Source organism: Tachyglossus aculeatus, chromosome 7, assembly GCF_015852505.1.
Source record: "Tachyglossus aculeatus isolate mTacAcu1 chromosome 7, mTacAcu1.pri, whole genome shotgun sequence".
In the NCBI taxonomy this organism is placed as follows: domain Eukaryota; kingdom Metazoa; phylum Chordata; class Mammalia; order Monotremata; family Tachyglossidae; genus Tachyglossus; species Tachyglossus aculeatus.
Genome location: NC_052072.1, coordinates 5,432,899 through 5,451,182, shown reverse-complemented (window position 1 = coordinate 5,451,182; position 18,284 = coordinate 5,432,899). Strand labels below are relative to the sequence as shown.

The 18,284-nt window shown below is 43.3% G+C and overlaps 1 protein-coding gene across 1 annotated transcript in view; it reads right to left on the bottom strand.

Annotated features, from left to right (window-relative positions):
• The window catches only part of SPATS2L (spermatogenesis associated serine rich 2 like), an 83,281-nt gene extending 81,354 nt beyond the window's left edge, over positions 1 to 1,927 (bottom strand). Inside the window, exon 1 of the mRNA XM_038749472.1 lies at positions 1,852 to 1,927. The gene's annotated coding sequence lies outside the window, so the exon portion shown is untranslated. The remainder of the gene's footprint in view (positions 1 to 1,851) is intronic.
• Between the last annotated feature and the right edge of the window lie 16,357 nt (positions 1,928 to 18,284).

Here is an 18,284-nt window from a genome sequence, read left to right as displayed (position 1 = left end):
CCTGGAGCTCTCTCTCTCTCTCTCTCTCTCTCTCTCTCTCTCTCTCTCTCTCTCTCTCTGTCTCTCTCTCTCTCTCTCTGTTTGAGGGTATGTTGTTGGTGGGCGGGGGGGGCCGTGTCTGGTCTCCCCTTCTGTCACTCTGTCCCTCTCCCCTACACCTTCCTCTTCCTTTCTCTCTTTCCTCTCTTTCTTTCTCTTTTGATCTCTCTTTTTCTTTCTTTTTCTCTTTTGCTCTCTCTCTTTCTCTCTCTTTTTATCTCTTTCTCTCTCTCTTTTGATCTCTCTCTTTCTCTTTATCTCTCCCTTTTGCTCACTCTGTTTTTCTTTTTTCTCTCCCTTTCTCTTTCTCTCTTTTGTCCTCTTTTTCTCTTTCTCTTTCTCTTTTTTGCTCTTTCTCTTTTTTCTTTCTCTCTCTTTTGCTCTCTTTCTCTCTTTTTCTCTTTCTCTCTCTCACTCTCTTTCTTTCTTTCTCTTTCTCTCTTTTTCTCTCTCTTGCTCTCTCTCTTTCTCTTTATCTCTCTGTTTTTCTCTCTTTTTCTCTTTCTCCCTTTTGCCCTTTTTTCTCTTTCTCTTTCTCTCTTTTTTGCTCTCTCTTTTTCTTTCTCTCTTTCCTCTTTCTCTCTTTTTTCTTTCTCTTTTGCTCTTTTTCTTTCTCTCTCTTTTGCTCTCTCTTTCTCTCTCTTTTTCTCTTTCTCTCTTTTTATCTCTCTCTTTTTATCTCGATCTCTTTCTCTCTTTTTCTCTCTTTTGAGCTCTCTCCTTATCTCTCTCTTTCCTCTCTTTCTCTTTTTTCTCTTTCTCTTTTGCTCTTTTTCTTTCTCTCTCTTTTGCTCTTTCTTTTTCTCTTTCTCTCTTTTTATCTCTCTCTTTTTATCTCTCTTTCTCTTTCTCTCTTTTTATCTCTCTTTTGATCTCTCTCTTTCTCTTTCTCTTTTGCTCACTCTCTCTCTGTTTTTCTCTTTTTTCTCTCTCTTTCTCTTTTGCCCTCTTTTTCTCTTTCTCTTTTTCTTTCTCTCTTTTTTGCTCTTTCTCTTTTTTCTTTCTCTCTCTTTTGCTCTCTCTCTCTTTCTTTCTCTCTATCTTTCTTTTTCTCTTTCTCTCTTTTGCTCTCTTTCTCTTTCTCTCTCTCTCTTTCTCTCTCTATCTCTCTCTGTTTTTCTCTTTTTCTCTCTTTCTTTTGCCCTTTTTTGCTCTCTCTCTTTTTCTTTCTCTCTCTCTTTTGCTCTCTTTCTCTTTCTTTCTCTCTTTCTTTCTATCTTTCTCTCTCTTTTGCTCTCTCTTTCTCTCTCTTTCTTTTTCTCTCTTTTGCTCTCTTTCTTTATCTCTCTCTTTTGCTCTCTCTGTTTCTCTCTCTCTTTCTCTCTTTTGCACTCTTTTTTTCTCTTTCTTTCACTTTCTCTCTCTTTTTGTTTCTCTTTTTTGCTCTCTTTCTCTCTTTTTTCTTTCTCTGTTTCTCTCTTTTTCTTTCTTTTTCTTTTTCCTTTCTCTCTGTCTCTCTGTGTCTCTGTCTCTGTCTCTGTCTCTCTCTCTCTCCCTCTCTCCCTCTCTCTCCCTTTTCCTTTCTTGGCAGCTTGGCCAAACCTCCCTGGAACTTGGACTCTGTCCTGCCCTGAATCTGGAAAACACAGTCTCCTCCCACACACCAAATATTCCTCAATAGTCCATACACTTTTTTTCAAAAAGCCCCCCAAAACAGCAGATTCATTTCATCCAGCTACATTATCGATAAACCTCACGGTATCTCTGTTTTAATACTGAATTATTGCCATGTTACATGTGTGGGAAAATGGCCATTCTATGGAAATTGAAATTTGCTTTCAACACTAAACTAGGGAAAGGGCAGAATCTCACCATCTTTGCTATGACTTAAAGATTCTTGCTAAGTACTCCCAGGCAACATTCCAGAGAATCCCTCCAAAATCGATGAAACGATCATTCTTCTCTTCCTGTAATATCAAAATGGTCAGCTTTAATTTCATATTTATTTATTTTGTAATGTACGTTTTATTCTGGGCAGCCTCACCAAATACCTGAGGCGTTTCAAATTTGTTTCCACCGACTCCGTCTGCCCCAGAGAAGTCTTGGCCAAGAGCAAGACTGTAAATGAATTTCCTCCGGAGACTGCCCGGATTTCCTGCGCTGGTGGATAGGGTCACCATGCGTGCGGGGAATGTGTCTGTTTCTTGTTCGTTCATTCAATTGTAGTTATGGAGCAGTTACTACTCAATACTGTACTAAGCGCTTGTTAATAATGATGGTATATGTTAAGCGCTTACTGTGTGCCAAGCACTATTCTAAGCGCTGAGATAATAATAATAATAATAATGATAATAATAATAATAATAATAATAATGGTATTTGTTAAGCGCTTACTATGTGCAAAGCACTGTTCTAAGCGCTGGGGAGGTTACATGGTGATCAGGTTTTCCCACGTGGGGCTCACAGTTTTAATCCCCATTTTATAGATGAGGTAACTGAGGCCCAGAGAAGTGAAGTGACTTGCCCAAAGTCACACAGCTGACAATTGGCGGAGCTGGGATTTGAACCCATGACCTCTGATTCCAAAGCCCGGGCTCTTTCCACTGAGCCACGCTGCTTCCTAGATATAGATACAAGATAATCAGGTTGTCCCGCGTGGGGCTCCCAGTCTTAACCCCCATTTTACAGTTGAGGGAACTGAGGCACTGAGAAGTGAAGGGACTTGCCCAAAGTCACACAGCTGACAAGTGGTGAAGCCAGGATTAGAACCCATGACCTCTGACTCCCAAGCCCATGCTCTTTCCACTAAATACTGTGTGCAGAGCACACAGTAAGCGCTCAATAAATACGATTGAATGAATGAATGAATGAATAAGCCACTTTGTTGTACTGGACTCTCATTCATTCATTCATTTTATCGTGCTTATTGAGCGCTTATGCTTACTGTGTGGACAGCACTGTACTAAGTGCTTGGAAAGTCCAATTCGGCAACAGATAGAGATGGTCCCTACCCAACAATGGGCTCTGCACATAGTAAGCGCTCAATAAATACGATTGATTGATAGAAGGGGGAGACAGACAACAAAACAAAACAAGTAGACGAGTGTCAATATCATCAAAATAGATAAATAGAATTATAGCTATATACACAAGTACAGCGCTCTGCACACGGTAAGCGCTCAATAAATACGATCAAATGAAGAGAATCAGAGAAGCAGCTGATCAGAGAAGCAACGTGGCTCAGTGGAAAGAGCCCGAGCTTTGGAGTCAGGGGTCATGGGTTCAAATCCTGGCTCTGTCAATTGTCAGCCGTGTGACTTTGGGCAAGTCGCTTCACTTCTCCAGGCCTCAATTCCCTCATCTGTAAAATGGGGATGAAGACTGTGAGCCCCCCATGGGACAACCTGATCACCTTATAACCTCCCCAGTGCTTAGAACAGTGCTTTGCACATTGTAAGTGCTTAATAAATGCCATTATTATTATTATTGTGAATGATGGGCTCCGGTTCCCTGGGATCAGGCTGGGGCCTCTGTTCTCGGCCTGTGTTTTCCGGGTCCAACAAAGCCTTCGGACAGAGGGCTTGGCTCTTTCCGAGCAAAAATCTTCTTTAGAAAAGGGACGCGGGAGGCAAAATCAACGAGGCCTCCTGCGAAGACTCCGGGGTGGGGAGTCGGAGGACCTGGGTTCTAATTCCGGCTCCGCCATTTATCAGTTGTGTGACTTCGGGCAAGTCACTTCACTTCTCTGGGCCTCAGTCACCCCATCCGGAAAATGGGGATGAAGACTGTGAGCCCCCCCGTGGGACAACCTGATCACCTTGTATCTACCCCAGTGCTGAGAACAGTGACCGGCACATTGTAATCACTTAACAAATGCCATTATTATTATTATTATTATTAACAGGTGCTCATTACTGAATTTCATTCATTCATCATTCAACGGTATTTATGGAGCGCTTACTTTGTGCAGAGTAACTTTTTGCCGATTTGTACTTCCCAAGCACTTAGTCCAGTGCTCTGCACACAGTAAGCGCTCCATAAATACAACTGAATGAATGAATGCAGAGCACTATACTAAGCGCTTGGAAGAGTCCAATATAACAATAAGCAGACACGTTCCCTGCCCACAACGAGTCTAGAATTTCACTGTCTATGGTGCTTTCTTAGAAAAAGACAATTCTATGCAATATATAATATATATATGCACATAGATGTCTATATAGTAGATTTTTTTTTCTTGTATCATTCAAGACAAAGACACAAACACAAATTAGCCCACAGGTTTGGGATGTGAGAGGAAACAAGTTGGTCCTGAATGGGAAAATGAGCCATATGGGCCGCGTTCTCTTTAGACTTCAGATACTACTAGCCATTCTCCCGTGGTCGCTTGCCCTGGTGGAAACTCTGGGGCCATTTAAAAAGTTTCCAGGAGTCCGAGGCTATTTTTGGCTAATCTTCAAGGTTTGGCTTGTTAAAAGTTTGTATTGAACTTTCCTCTTTTTCCAGGAACAATCAGGCCCTAAAATCATATATAAAATCACTGAGCCACGCTGCTTCACTAAGCGTGCAAAGCGCCGAACTAAGCATTGGGGTAATAATAATAATAATAATGGCATTTGTTAAGCGCTTACTATGTGCAAAGCACTGTTCTAAGAGCTGGGGGAATACAAGGTGATCAGATTGTCCCACGTGGGGCTCTATAGATGAGGTAACTGAGGCTCAGAGAAGTTAAATGACTTGCCCAAGGTCACACAGCAGGCATGTGGTGGAGCCGGGATTTGATCCCATGAACTGTGACTCTTTCCACCGAACCACGCGGCCAAATGGTATTTAACGGCCAAATGGTATTTAAGGCCCTTCAAGGCCCTACTGAGAGCTCACCTCCTCCAGGAGGCCTTCCCAGACTGAGCCCCTTCCTTCCTCTCCCCCTCGTCCCCCTCTCCATCCCCCCCGCCTTACCTCCTTCCCTTCCCCACAGCACCTGTATATATGTATATATGTTTGTACATATTTATTACTCTATTTATTTATTTATTTTATTTGTGCACATCTATTCTATTTTTAGACTGTGAGCCCACTGTTGGGTAGGGACTGTCTCTATGTGTTGCCAACTTGTACTTCCCAAGCGCTTAGTACAGTGCTCTGCACACAGTAAGCGCTCAATAAATATGATTGATGATTGATGATGATGATTACCTTCCACTGCATTAAATGAGCCTAAAAAAGAAAAGGTGTCTTCTTCTACAGGGGCCAGCTAATGATTGGCCCCTTTAGCAGCGAGGCCGATTCGGTCATTCATTTGTATTTTTTGAGCGCTTACCGTGTGCAGAGCACTGTACTAAGTGTTTGGGAAAGTATGGCAGAACAAAAGATGGTGATGTTCCCTGCCCACAGTCTAGAGGAGGGGAGACAGACATCAAAAAAAATAAATACAATTATAGATCTGGAAATAAGTGAAGCAGCGTGGCTCAATGGAAAAGAGCACGGGCTTTGGAGTCAGAGGTCATGGGTTCAAATCCCGGCTCCGCCAATTGTCAGCTGGGTGACTTTGGGCAAGTCACTTCACTTCTCTGGGCCTCAGTTACCTCATCTGTAAAATGGGGATTAAGACTGTGAGCCCCCCGTGGCACAACCTGATCACCTTGTAACCTCCCCAGCGCTTAGAACAGTGCTTTGCACATAGTAAGCGCTTAACAAATGCCATTATTATTATTATTATTATTATTATTATTATTAAGTGTGTGGGCTGGGATGAGGGAAGAGCAAAGGGAGCGAATCACCACTTTTGTCTCTGTATCTTATTTCCCAAGTACGTTTAAAACGGTTTCAAAGCCCAGATTGTATCATTATTTTAGTGCCTGTCTCTCCGATCAGACAGTAAAATTCCTCGAGGACATGGATTCATTCATTCATTCATTCAGTCGTATTTATTGAGCGCTTACTGTGTGCAGAGCACTGTATTAAGCGTTTTGGAAGTACAAGTCGACAACATGTAGAGACGGTCCCTGCCCAACAATGGGCTCACAGTCTAGAAGGGGGAGACAGACAACAAAACAAAACATGGAGACAGGTGTTAAATCCTGTCTAATATCTATATTTTCCTCTCCCACACTCTCAGTACAGTACTCTACCCAGAGCGGGTGCTTAATAAATACCACTGATTGATTTTACAGCAACAATATCGATGCTTTGATTTACTGCTTGAATTCAGTCATTTAACTTCTCTGTGCCTCAGTGATGTCATCTGTAAAATGGGGATAAAGACTGGGAGCCCCACGTGGGCCAACCTAATAACCCTGTATCTACCCCAGCACTTATAACAGTGCATGGCACATAGTAAGCGCTTAACAAAATACCAACATTATTATTATTATTATTATTATTATTTTTATTCCACACTCTCAAGAACTGATTATAACTTCTCTGTGCCTCAGTGACCTCATCTGAAAAATGGGGATCAAGACTGGGAGCCCCACGTGGGACAACCTAATAACCCTGTATCTATCCCAGTGCTTAGAACAGTGCCTGGCACATAGTAAGCACTTAACAAATACCAACATTATTATTATTATTATTATTGTTATTCCACGCCCTCAAGAACTGATTATAACTTCTCTGTGCCTCAGTGACCTCATCTGTAAAATGGGGATCAAGACTGGGAGCCCCACGTGGGACAACCTAATAACCCTGTATCTATCCCAGCGCTTAGAACAGTGCCTGGCACATAGTAAGCACTTTTAACAAATACCAACATTATTATTATTATTCCGCATCCTCAAGAACTGATTATAACTTCTCTGTGCCTCAGTGACCTCATCTGTAAAATGGGGATCAAGACTGGGAGCCCCACGTGGGACAACCTAATGACCCTGTATCTATCCCAGCACTTAGAACAGTGCCTGGCACATAGTAAGCGCTTAACAAATACCAACATTATTATTATTATTATTATTATTCCACACCCTCAAGAACTGATTATAACACCCACAAAGCTCAAGTTGAATAACTGCCAGTAGACGGTTCAGTTCGGGGGTCGGTTCTTAAAAGTGAAATTAATAATAAATTCTCCCCAAAATTTTCCACGGAAAGCATTCGGCTAATACTACATTTGTGATTTTGTTCTGAACAAACACTGAAAACTGGAGGAGAGATAAGATGGTTGTTTGATGACCCCAAAGCCCCTCAGAGGAGCAAACCGTGGCTTGCCAAAAGAAGCATTCTTTAAAAATGTACAACCCGGGGAACGGTCACTGTATTATTTTTCATGAGATAGGGAATTTTGACAATCATTCCAGAAATGCCATTGCAATATAAACACGAATTAAACTTCCCCCGATTTGCTTGTACCTCCCCCAGGGTTTAGTACAGTGTCTGGCACCTAGTGAGCGCTTAACAACTATCACAATAATTATTATTATAATTGAGGAATTATAAGAGAAGCAGTGTGGCCCAGTGAAATGAGCCCGGGCTTTGGAGTCAGAGGTCAAGGGTTCAAATCCCGGCTCTGCCACTTGTCAGCCGTGTGACTTTGGGCAAGTCACTTCACTTCTCTGGGCCTCAGTGACCTCATCTGGAAAATGGGAATTAAGACTGTGAGCCCCACGTGGGACAACCTGCGCTTAGCAGTGCTTAGAACAGTGCTTTGCACATAGTAAGCGCTTAATAAATGCCATTATTATTATTATCCCCCGAATCATTGTCTTCAGAAAGAAACCCCAACCGGATTGTTCTTCCCAGATGCCTCAGATAATAATAATAATAATGATGATGGCATTTATTAAGTGCTACCATGTACAAACCACTCTTCTAAGCGCTGGGGAGGTAGCAAGGTGATCAGGTTGTCCCATGGCAGGCTCGCAGGCTTGGCTCAGTGGAAAGAGCCCGGGCTTTGGAGTCAGAGGTCATGGGTTCAAATCCCGCCTCCACCACTTGTCAGCTGTGTGACTTGGGGCAAGTCACTTCCCTTCTCTGGGCCTCAGTGACTTCAACTGGAAAATGAGGCACATGTGGGACAACCTGATCACCTGGTAACCTCTCCAGCGCTTAGAACAGTGCTTTGCACATAGTAAGCGCTTAATAAATGCCATCATTATTAGTATTATTAATAATTCCCATTTTACAGATGAGGTAACTGAGGCACAGAGAAGTTAAGTGACTCGCCCAAAGCCGTTACTTTATCATCAGGCAAGCATTAGGTTAAGCTATTCTGAACAATAAAGAGATTTCTACCTTCAGACTCATGAAGGATTTCTTCTCTAGCCGTTTTCTCTTCAGGAAGCCAAAAAATTCCAAAGCATTGGAGACACGCAGGGGCGGTGGAGGGAAGGGGATGGATGCCGGGGTGGGGAGAAGGAAAAAGGGAGAGGGAGAGGAGAATTGGAGCAAAGGAGAAGTCAATCATTCATTCCTGTGATTGTATTTATTGAGCGCCTGCTGTGTGAAAGGCGCTGTACAATGCATTTGGGAGAGCATAATAGAACAATAAATGGACACATTCCCTGCCCACAACGAACTTACAGTCTAGAGTGGGAAGCAGCGTGGCTCAGTGAGCTTGGGAGTCAGAGGTCATGGGTTCTAATCCCGCCTCCGCCGCTTGTCAGCTGGGTGACTTCTGGCAAGTCACTTCACTTCTCTGGGCCTCGGTGACCTCATCTGTAAAATGGGGATGAAGACTGCGAGCCCCACGGGGGACAACCTGATGAACCTGTATCTCCCCCCAGCGCTTAGAACAGTGCTGGGCACATAGTAAGCGCTTAACATTATTATTATTTATTTCTATTAATGGTTGTCTCCCCCCTTGTAGACTGTCAGCTCGTTCATTATTATTATTATTATTAAATCGTATTTATTGAGCGCTTACTGTGTGCAGAGCACTGTACTAAGCGCTTGGGAAGTCCAAGTCGGCAACATCTAGAGACGCTCCCCACCCAACAGTGGGCTCACCGTCTAGAAGGGGGAGACAGACAACAAAACAACACTTGGAGACGGGTGTCGAAATCGTCAGAACAAATAGAATTAAAGCTAGATGCACATCATTAACAAAATAAATAGAATAATACATATGGACAAGTAAAATAAATAGAGGGATAAATCTGTACAAACATATATACAGGTGCTATAGGGAGGGGAAGGAGGTAGGACGGGGGAGATGGGGAGGAGGAGAGTTTATTGATTTATTTTACTTGTACGTATCTATTCAATTTATTTTATTTTGTTAATATGTTCTGTTTTGTTGTCTGTCTCCCCCTTCTAGACTGTGAGCCCACTGTTGGGTAGGGACCGTCTCTATATGTTGCCAATAATAATAATAATAATAATAATGGCATTTATTAAGCACTTACTATGTGCAAAGCACTGTTCTCAGCGCTGGGGAGGTTACAAGGTGATGATAACAATAATAATGATGGCATTTACTAAGCACTTATGTGCAAAGCACTGTTCTAAGAGCTGGGGAGGTTACAAGGTGATGATAATAATAATAATGATGGCATTTATTAAGCGCTTACTATGTGCAAAGCACTGTTCTAAGCGCTGGGGAGGTTATAAGGTGATGATAATAATAATGATGGCATTTATTAATCAATCAATCGTATTTATTGAGCGCTTACTATGTGCAGAGCACTGTACTAAGCGCTTGGGAAGTACAAATTGGCAACACATAGAGACAGTCCCTACCCAACAGTGGGCTCACAGTCTAAAAGGGGGAGACAGAGAACAAAAGCAAACATACTAACAAAATAAAATAAATAGAATAGATATGTACAAGTAAAATAAATAAATAAATAAATAGAGTAACAAATATGTACAAACATATACACATATATACAGGTGCTGTGGGGAAGGGAAGGAGGTAAGATGGGGGGATGGAGAGGGGGACGAGGGGGAGAGGAAGGAAGGGGCTGAGTGTGGGAAGGCCTCCTGGAGGAGGTGAGCTCTCAGCAGGGCCTTGAAGGGAGGAAGAGAGCGAGCTTGGCGGGTGGGCAGAGGGATTGGGGGCATTCCAGGCCCGGGGGAGGACGTGGGCCGGGGGTCGATGGTGGGACAGGCGAGAACGAGGCCTAACGGGGAGGAGATTAGCGGTGGCAGAGGAGCGGAGGGTGCGGGCTGGGCTGGACAAGGGCAGAAGGGAGGTGAGGGAGGAAGGGGCAAGGGGATGGATGGATGGACAGTCTTGAAGCCCAGGGTGAGGAGTTTCTGCCTGATGCGCAGAAACTTAAGCGCTTATTAAGCACTTACTAAGTGCAAAGCACTGTTCTAAGCACTGGGGAGGTTACAAGATGATGATAATAATAATAATGATGGCATTTACTAAGCGCTTATTATGTGCAAAGCACTGTTCTAAATGCTGGGGAGGTTACAAGGTGATGATAATAATGATGGCATTTATTAAGTGCTTACTATGTGCAAAGCACTGTTCTAAGCGCTGGGGAGGTTACAAGATGATGATAATAATACTAATGCCAACTTGGGCTTCCCAAGTGCTTAGTACAGTGCTCTGCACACAGTAAGCACTCAATAAATATGATTGATTGACTGAGAGGAAAAAGGGGGCTCAGTCAGGGAAGGTCTCCTGGAGGAGGTGAGCTCTCAGTAGGGCTTTGAAGGCAGGAAGCTTGGTGTTCTCCAGGGTGGCTGTGACCTGGCTCTTCCCAAAATTCCCATGAAGCATCAAGGCCTAGTGACAAGAGCCCGGGCTTGGAGTCAGAGGTCTTGGGTTCTAATCCCGGCTCCACCACTCGTCTGCTGTGTGACCCCTTGCCAGTCACTTCACTTCTCTGGGCCTCAGTTCCCTCATCTCGAAAATGGGGATGGAGACTGTGAGCCCCATGTGGGACGGGGACTGGATCCAACCCTGATGAGCTTGTATCTACCCCGGCGCTTAGAAGAGTGCTTAGCATATAGTAAGCGCTTCCCAGACTGAGCCCTGTCCTTCCTCACCCCCTCCTTCCCATCCCCATCCCCCCCGCCTTACCTCCTTCCCCTCCCCACAGCACCTGTATATATGGATATATGTTTGTACGGATTTATTACTCTACTTTTATTGATTTTATTTGTACATATTTATTCTATTTATTTTATTTTCTTAATATGCTTTGCTTTGTTGTCTGTCTCCCCCTTCTAGACTGTGAGCCCACTACTGCGTAGGGACCGTCTCTAGATGTTCAAGCGCTTAGTACAGTGCTCTGCATCAATCAATCAATCAATCAATCAATCAATCGTATTTATTGAGCGCTTACTATGTGCAGAGCACTGTACTAAGCGCTTGGGAAGTACAAATTGGCAACACATGGAGACAGTCCCTACCCAACAGTGGGCTCACAGTCTAAAAGGGGGAGACAGAGAACAGAACCAAACATACCAACAAAATAAAATAAATAGGATAGAAATGTACAAGTAAAATAAATAAATAAGTAAATAAATAAATAAATAGATAGAGTAATAAATATGTACATCATCACCATCATCATCAATTGTATTTATTGAGCGCTTACTATGTGCAGAGCACTGTGCTAAGCGCTTGGGAAGTACAAATTGGCAACTCTGCACACAGTAAGCGCTCAATAAATACGACTGAATTGAATGACTGAAGGAATGAACATTAATAGAAATAAATAATTTACGGCTATGAACGTAGAAACTGTTCTGAGCCAGGCCTCTGAGTTTTAAAAGCCCACGCAGACATTGCGTTTGACCTGTTTTCTTTTACACTCTTCTTCCAAATTGGTTTAAAAACAAGCTGATTCCCACACTCCAATTAGGGACTGCAACACTGTTTGCCTTGTCTAAATAGAAAATCATGTCAGAGGCTTATATGCCCCTCCTCCCCTCCAAGCTGAGAATTCAGCTAAAACACAGTCAAACTTTAAAGCCGTCATTCAGCGTCCATTCTTTCATTCCATCGTATTTACTGAGCGCTTAACTGGGTGCAGAGCATTCATTACCTGTATATATGTTTGTACATATTTATTACTCTATTTATTTATTTATTTTACTTGTACATATCTATTCTATTTATTTCATTTTGTTAGCATGTTTGGTTTTGTTCTCTGTCTCCCCCTTTTAGACTGTGAGCCCACTGGTGGGTAGGGACTGTCTCTATATGTTGCCAATTTGTACTTCCCAAGCGCTTAGTCCAGTGCTCTGCACACAGTGAGCGCTCAATAAATACGATTGATGATGAGGATGATTCATTCATTCAATCGTATTTATTGAGCGCTTACTGTGTGCAGAGCACTGGACTAAGCGCTTGGGAAGTCCAAGTTGGCAACGTATAGAGACGGTCCCTATCCAACAGTGGGCTCCCAAGTAGAGCACTGGACTAAGCGCTGGGGAGAGGACTAGACAATAAAAAACGGTCACATCCTCCAACCACAATGAGCTTTGCTACACTAATAATGCAAGTAATAATAATAATAATAATGATGGTATTTGTTAAGCTCTTACTATGTGCCAAGCACTGTTCTAAGTGCTGGGGAGGATACAAGGTGATCAGGTTGTCCCACATGGGGCTCACAGTCTTCATCCCCATTTTGCAGATGAGGTAACCAAGGCCCAGAGAATAATAATAACAATAATAATAATGATAATGGCATTTATCAAGGGCTTACTATGTGCCAAGCACCGTTCTAAGCGCTGGGGAGGATGCAAGGGGATCAGGTTGCCCCACGTGGGGCTCACAGTCTTCATCCCCATTTTACAGATGAGGTAACCAAGGCCCAGAGAATAATAATAACAATAATAATAATGATAATGGCATTTATCAAGGGCTTACTATGTGCCAAGCACTGTTCTAAGCGCTGGGGAGGATGCAAGGGGGTCAGGTTGCCCCACTTGGGGCTCACAGTCTTCATCCCCATTTTACGGATGAGGGAACTGAGGCACAGAGGAAGTGAAGTGACTTGCCCAAAGTCACACAGCTGACAATAATAATGATGGCATTTGTTAAGTGCTTACTATGTGCCAAGCACTGTTCTAAGCGCTGGGGAGGTTACAAGGTGATCAGGTTGTCCCACGGGGGGCTCACAGTCTTCATCCCCATTTTACAGATGAGGTAAACGAGGCCCAGAGAATAATAATAATAATAATAATAATAATGAAGGCATTTATCAAGCTCTTACTATGTGTCAAGCACTGTTCTAAGCGCTGGGGAGGATACAAGGGGATCAGGCTGCCCCACGGGGGGCTCACAGTCTTCATCCCCATTTTACAGATGAGGCAAATGAGGCACAGAGAAATGAAGTGACTTGCCCAAAGTCACACAGCTGACAAAAATAATGATGGCATTTGTTAAGTGCTCACTATGTGCCAAGCACTGTTCTAAGCACTGGGGAGGATACAAGGTGATCAGGTTGTCCCATGTTGGGTTCACAGTCTTTATCCCCATTTTACAGATGACGGAACCAAGGCCCAGAGAATAATAATAATAATAATAATAATAATAATAATAATAATGGCATTTATTAAGTGCTTACTATGTGCCAAGCACTGTTCTAAGCACTGGGGAGGATACAAGGTCATCAAGGTTGTCCCCCGTGGGGCTCACAGTCTTCATCCCCATTTTACAGATGAGATAACCGAGGCCCAGAGAAGTGAAGTGACTTGCCCAAAGTCACCCAGCTGACAAGTGGCGGAGGCAGGATTAGAACCCATGACCTCTGACTCCCAAATCCGGGCTCTTTCCCCTGAGCCACGCTGCTTCCCCATATGCAATTGCAATCGCCTTGATCTGTTCAGACTACGGTTGCTGTTCCACTGAAAAATTTCACATTAAGCATTCCTCCCTGGAGAATATTGTCAAATATTTTAATTTAATATTAATTGCCCTTTAAAATAACTGACTGTGACAGCTAATTTTCCTTTCCCTGAATGAGAAAATACGGCGCCTCTTTCTCCCATTCCTGCCACACATTACATATCGGGTTCTTTGGTTTCGGGTTACAGGAAAAATCAGAGGCCGCCTAGAAGAGTTCCTGAAAAACTAATTGGAAAAGTACACCAACTTTATTAATAAAAACAAACCCAAAACCTTAAATCTTTTGAAATCGCTACCTAGTCTCAGTCCTAAAAAACAAAAACAGCTCCTCACATCTTTCGAAACTGTTACCTCATCTCGTTCCCCCCCAAAAAGGAACAATTCATATCTTTCAAAACCGCTACCTAGTGTCCATCAATTGCCAGCTGTGTGACTCTGGGCAAGTCACTTCACTTCTCTGAGCCTCAGTTACCTCATCTGTAAAATGGGGATTAAGACTGTGAGCCCCCCGTGGGACAACCTCATCACCTTGTAACCTCCCCAGTGCTTAGAACAGTGCTTTGCACATAGTAAGCGCTTAATAAATGCCATCATTATTATTATTATTATTATGTGAAACAGCGGTGATTATATTTACCTTCATTAAGCGCTTAGTCCAGTGCTCTGCACACAGAAAGCGCTCAATAAATACGATTGAATGAATGAACTGGCCCCGCAAAGTAAAAAGGCTCACATTTTCACCTTGCCTTGTTTCAAACTTCGAATTTTTTTTTTTCCTGAAAACAGGGATGCACGCTTTGAGGGGTCATTTTCTTCGTAATTTAAAAAAATATAAAACTATTATAGCACGGATACGTGCCAGCGCTGGGCATACAGTATATACCTATAATTCTATTTGTTCTGACGATTATGACACCTGTCCACATGTTTTGTTTTGTCTGTCTCCCCCTTCTAGACTGTGAGCCCGTTGTTGGGTAGGGACCGGCTCTATCTGTTGTGGAACTGTACTTCCCAAGCGCTTAGTACAGTGGTCTGCACACAGTAAGTGCTCAATAAATACAATTGAATGAATGAATGTATTGGGCTCTCTGTGTGAGCCCAAATGCCTCTCTTGTTACCCTCATGAATATTATTATTAGTAATAATAGGCTGTGAGCCCGTTGTTGGGTAGGGACTGTCTCTATATGTTGCCAACTTGTACTTCCCAAGCGCTTAGTACAGTGCTCTGCACACAGTAAGTGCTCAATAAAAACGATTGAATGGATGAATACAGTAGGTCCTCAAAAAATACTTTTTTTTGCAATTCTTAGTATCAGGCCTGACTGTGAGCCCATTGTTGGGTAGGGACCGTCTCTATATGTTGCCAACTTGTACTTCCCAAGCGCTTAGTACAGTGCTCTGCACATAGTAAACGCTCAATAAATACGATTGAATGAATGAATACAGTAGGTCCTCAAAAAATACCTTTGTTTGCAATTCTTAATATCAGGCCTGACTGTGAGCCCATTGTTGGGTAGGGACTGTCTCTATATGTTGCCAACTTGTACTTCCCAAGCACTTAGTACAGTGCTCTGAACACAGTAAACGCTCAATAAATACGATTGAATGAATGAATACAGTAAGTCCTCAAAAAATACCTTTGTTTGCAATTCTTAATATCAGGCCTGACTGTGAGCCCGTTGTTGGGTAGGGACTGTATATGTTGCCAACTTATACTTCCCAAGCGCTTAGTACAGTGCTCTGCACACAGTAAGCGCTCAATAAATACGATTGAAGGAATGAATAAATGAACAGAAGTGACATTACACACATACTCTCAATCTCTTGCAGGGCAATGAAAGCTTAGGGTTTTGAACATTTCTACTAGTTCTCATTCTAGAAATGTTTCCTAAATAAGTTTTGAGCGTTAGAAGTCCATCGGCTAAAACCGGGTACGAAGGCGGCTGAGGATGTGGAAGTTTTCCGTCCCTCTCTTTCATTCTGTCGTACTTATTGAGCGCTTACTGTGTGCGGAGCGCTGTACTAAGCCCTTGGGAGAGGGCAATGCAAAAATAAACAGGGACATTCCCTGCCCACAACAAGCTCGCAATCTAGAGAAGCAGCATGGATTACTGGAAAGAGCCCGGGCTTGCGAGTCAGAGGTTGTGGGTTCCAGCGCTTAGAACAGTGCTGGGCACATAGTAAACGCTTAATAAATACAAAAATTAGTATTAATCCCAGCTCCGCCACTTTTTTTGTGGTTTTTAAGCACTTACTATGTGCGAAGCACTGTTCTAAGCGCTTGTCAGCTGTGCGACGTTGGACAAGTCACTTCACTGCTCGGGGCCTCAGTGACCTCATCTGTCAAATGGGGATGAAGACTGTGAGCCCCACGTGGGACAACCCGATCACCTAGAGAAGCAGCATGGCTCAGTGGAAAGAGCCCGGGCTTTGGAGTCAGAGGTCGTGGGTTCAAATCCCGGCTCTGCCAATTGTCAGCTGTGTGACTTTGGGCAAGTCACTTCACTTCTCTGGGCCTCAGTTCCCTCATCTGTAAAATGGGGATTAAGACTGTGAGCCCCACGTGGGACAACCTGATCACCCTGTAAACTCCCCAGCGCTTAGTACAGTAAATAACATAACATAGTAAATGCTTAACAAATGCCATTATTATTATTATTATTATTATTACCTTGTATCCAGCGATTAGAACAGTGCTTGGCACATAGAAAGTGCTTAACAAATACCAGCGTTATTATTATTATTAGAGAGGGGGAGATGGACATTGGTACCAAAACAATCAAAGGACAGAGAATAATAATAATAATAATAATGGCATTTGTTTAGTGGATACTGTGTGCAAAGCACTGTTCTAAGCCCTGGGAAGGTTACAAAGGGATCAGGTTGTCCCACGGGGGGCTCGCAGTCTTCATCCCCATTTTACAGAGGAGGTCACTGAGGCCCAGAGAAGTGAAGTGACCTGGCCTAAGTCACCCAGCTGATGTGGCAGTGCCGGGATTAGAACCCACGACCTCCGGCTCCCAAGCCCGGGTTCTTTCCGCTGAGCCACGCTGCTTCTCTAATAATAATATAATAATAATGTTGGTATTTGTTAAGCGCTTACAATGTGGCAAGCACTGTCCTAAGCGCCAGGGTAGATACAAGGTCATCAAGTTGTTCCATGTGGGGCTCACCGTCTTCATCCCCATTTTACAGATGAGGGAACTGAGGACCAGATAATAATAATAATAGAAATAACAGTAATGATGGCATTTGTTAAGTGCTTACTATGTGCCAAGCACTGTCCTAAGTGCTGGGGGGGATACAGGTCATCAGGTTGTCCCACGGGGGGGCTCACAGTTTTCATCCCCATTTGACAGATGAAGTCACTGAGGCCCAGAGAAGTGAAGTGACTTGGCCAAAGTCACCCAGCTGATGTGGCAGTGCCGGGATTAGAACCCACGACCTCCGACTCCCAAGCCCGGGTTCTTTCCACTGAGCCACGCTGCTTCTCTAATGATAATATAATAATAATGTTGGTATTTGTTAAGCGCTTACGATGTGCCAAGCACTGTCCTAAGCGCCAGGGTGGATACAAGGTCATCAAGTTGTTCCACGTGGGGCTCACAGTCTTCATCCCCATTTTACAGCTGAGGGAACTGAGGACCAGGGAATAATAATAATAATAATAATAATAATAGTAATAACAGTAATGATGGCATTTAAGTGCTTACTACGTGCCAAGCACTGTCCTAAGCACCAGGGTTGATACAAGGTCATCAAGTTGTTCCACGTGGCGCTCACAGTCTTCATCCCCATTTTACAGATGAGGGAACTGAGGACCAGAGAATAATAATAATAATAATAATAATAGTAATAACAGTAATGATGGCATTTGTTAAGCGCTTACTATGTGCCAAGCACTGTTCTAAGCGCTGGGGGGGGGAGGGATACATGGTGATCAGGTTGTCCCACGGGGGCTCCCAGTCTTCATCCCCATTTGACAGATGAGGTCACTGAGGCCCAGAGAAGTGAAGTTTGTACGTATTTTGTTTGTATGTTTGTTTGTATGTATGTACGTTTGTACGTATGCTTGTATGTATTTATTACTCTATTAATTTATTTTACTTGTACATATCTATTCGTATGTTTGTACGTATTTATTACTCAATTTATTTTACTTATACATATCTATTCTATTTATTTTATTTTGTAAATATGTTCTGTTTTGTTGTCTGTCTCCCCCTTCTAGACTGCGAGCCCGCTGTTGGGTAGGGACCGTCTCTAGACGTTGCCAACTTGGACTTCCCAAGCGCTCAGTCCAGTGCTCTGCACACAGTCAGCGCTCAATAAATACGATTGATTGATTGAAGTGACTTGGCCAAAGGCACCCAGCTGATGTGGCAGTGCGGGATTTGAACCCACGACCTCCGACTCCGAAGCCCGGGCTCTTTCCGCTGAGCCAGGCTGGCACCAAATGGTAAATTCCGGGGGGAACTCACTGGTTAAAAATCAAATTTGCCGTTGGCAGAGGCAATCCCATCTGGCGATCCACGTGGCGGGAAGAACGCAC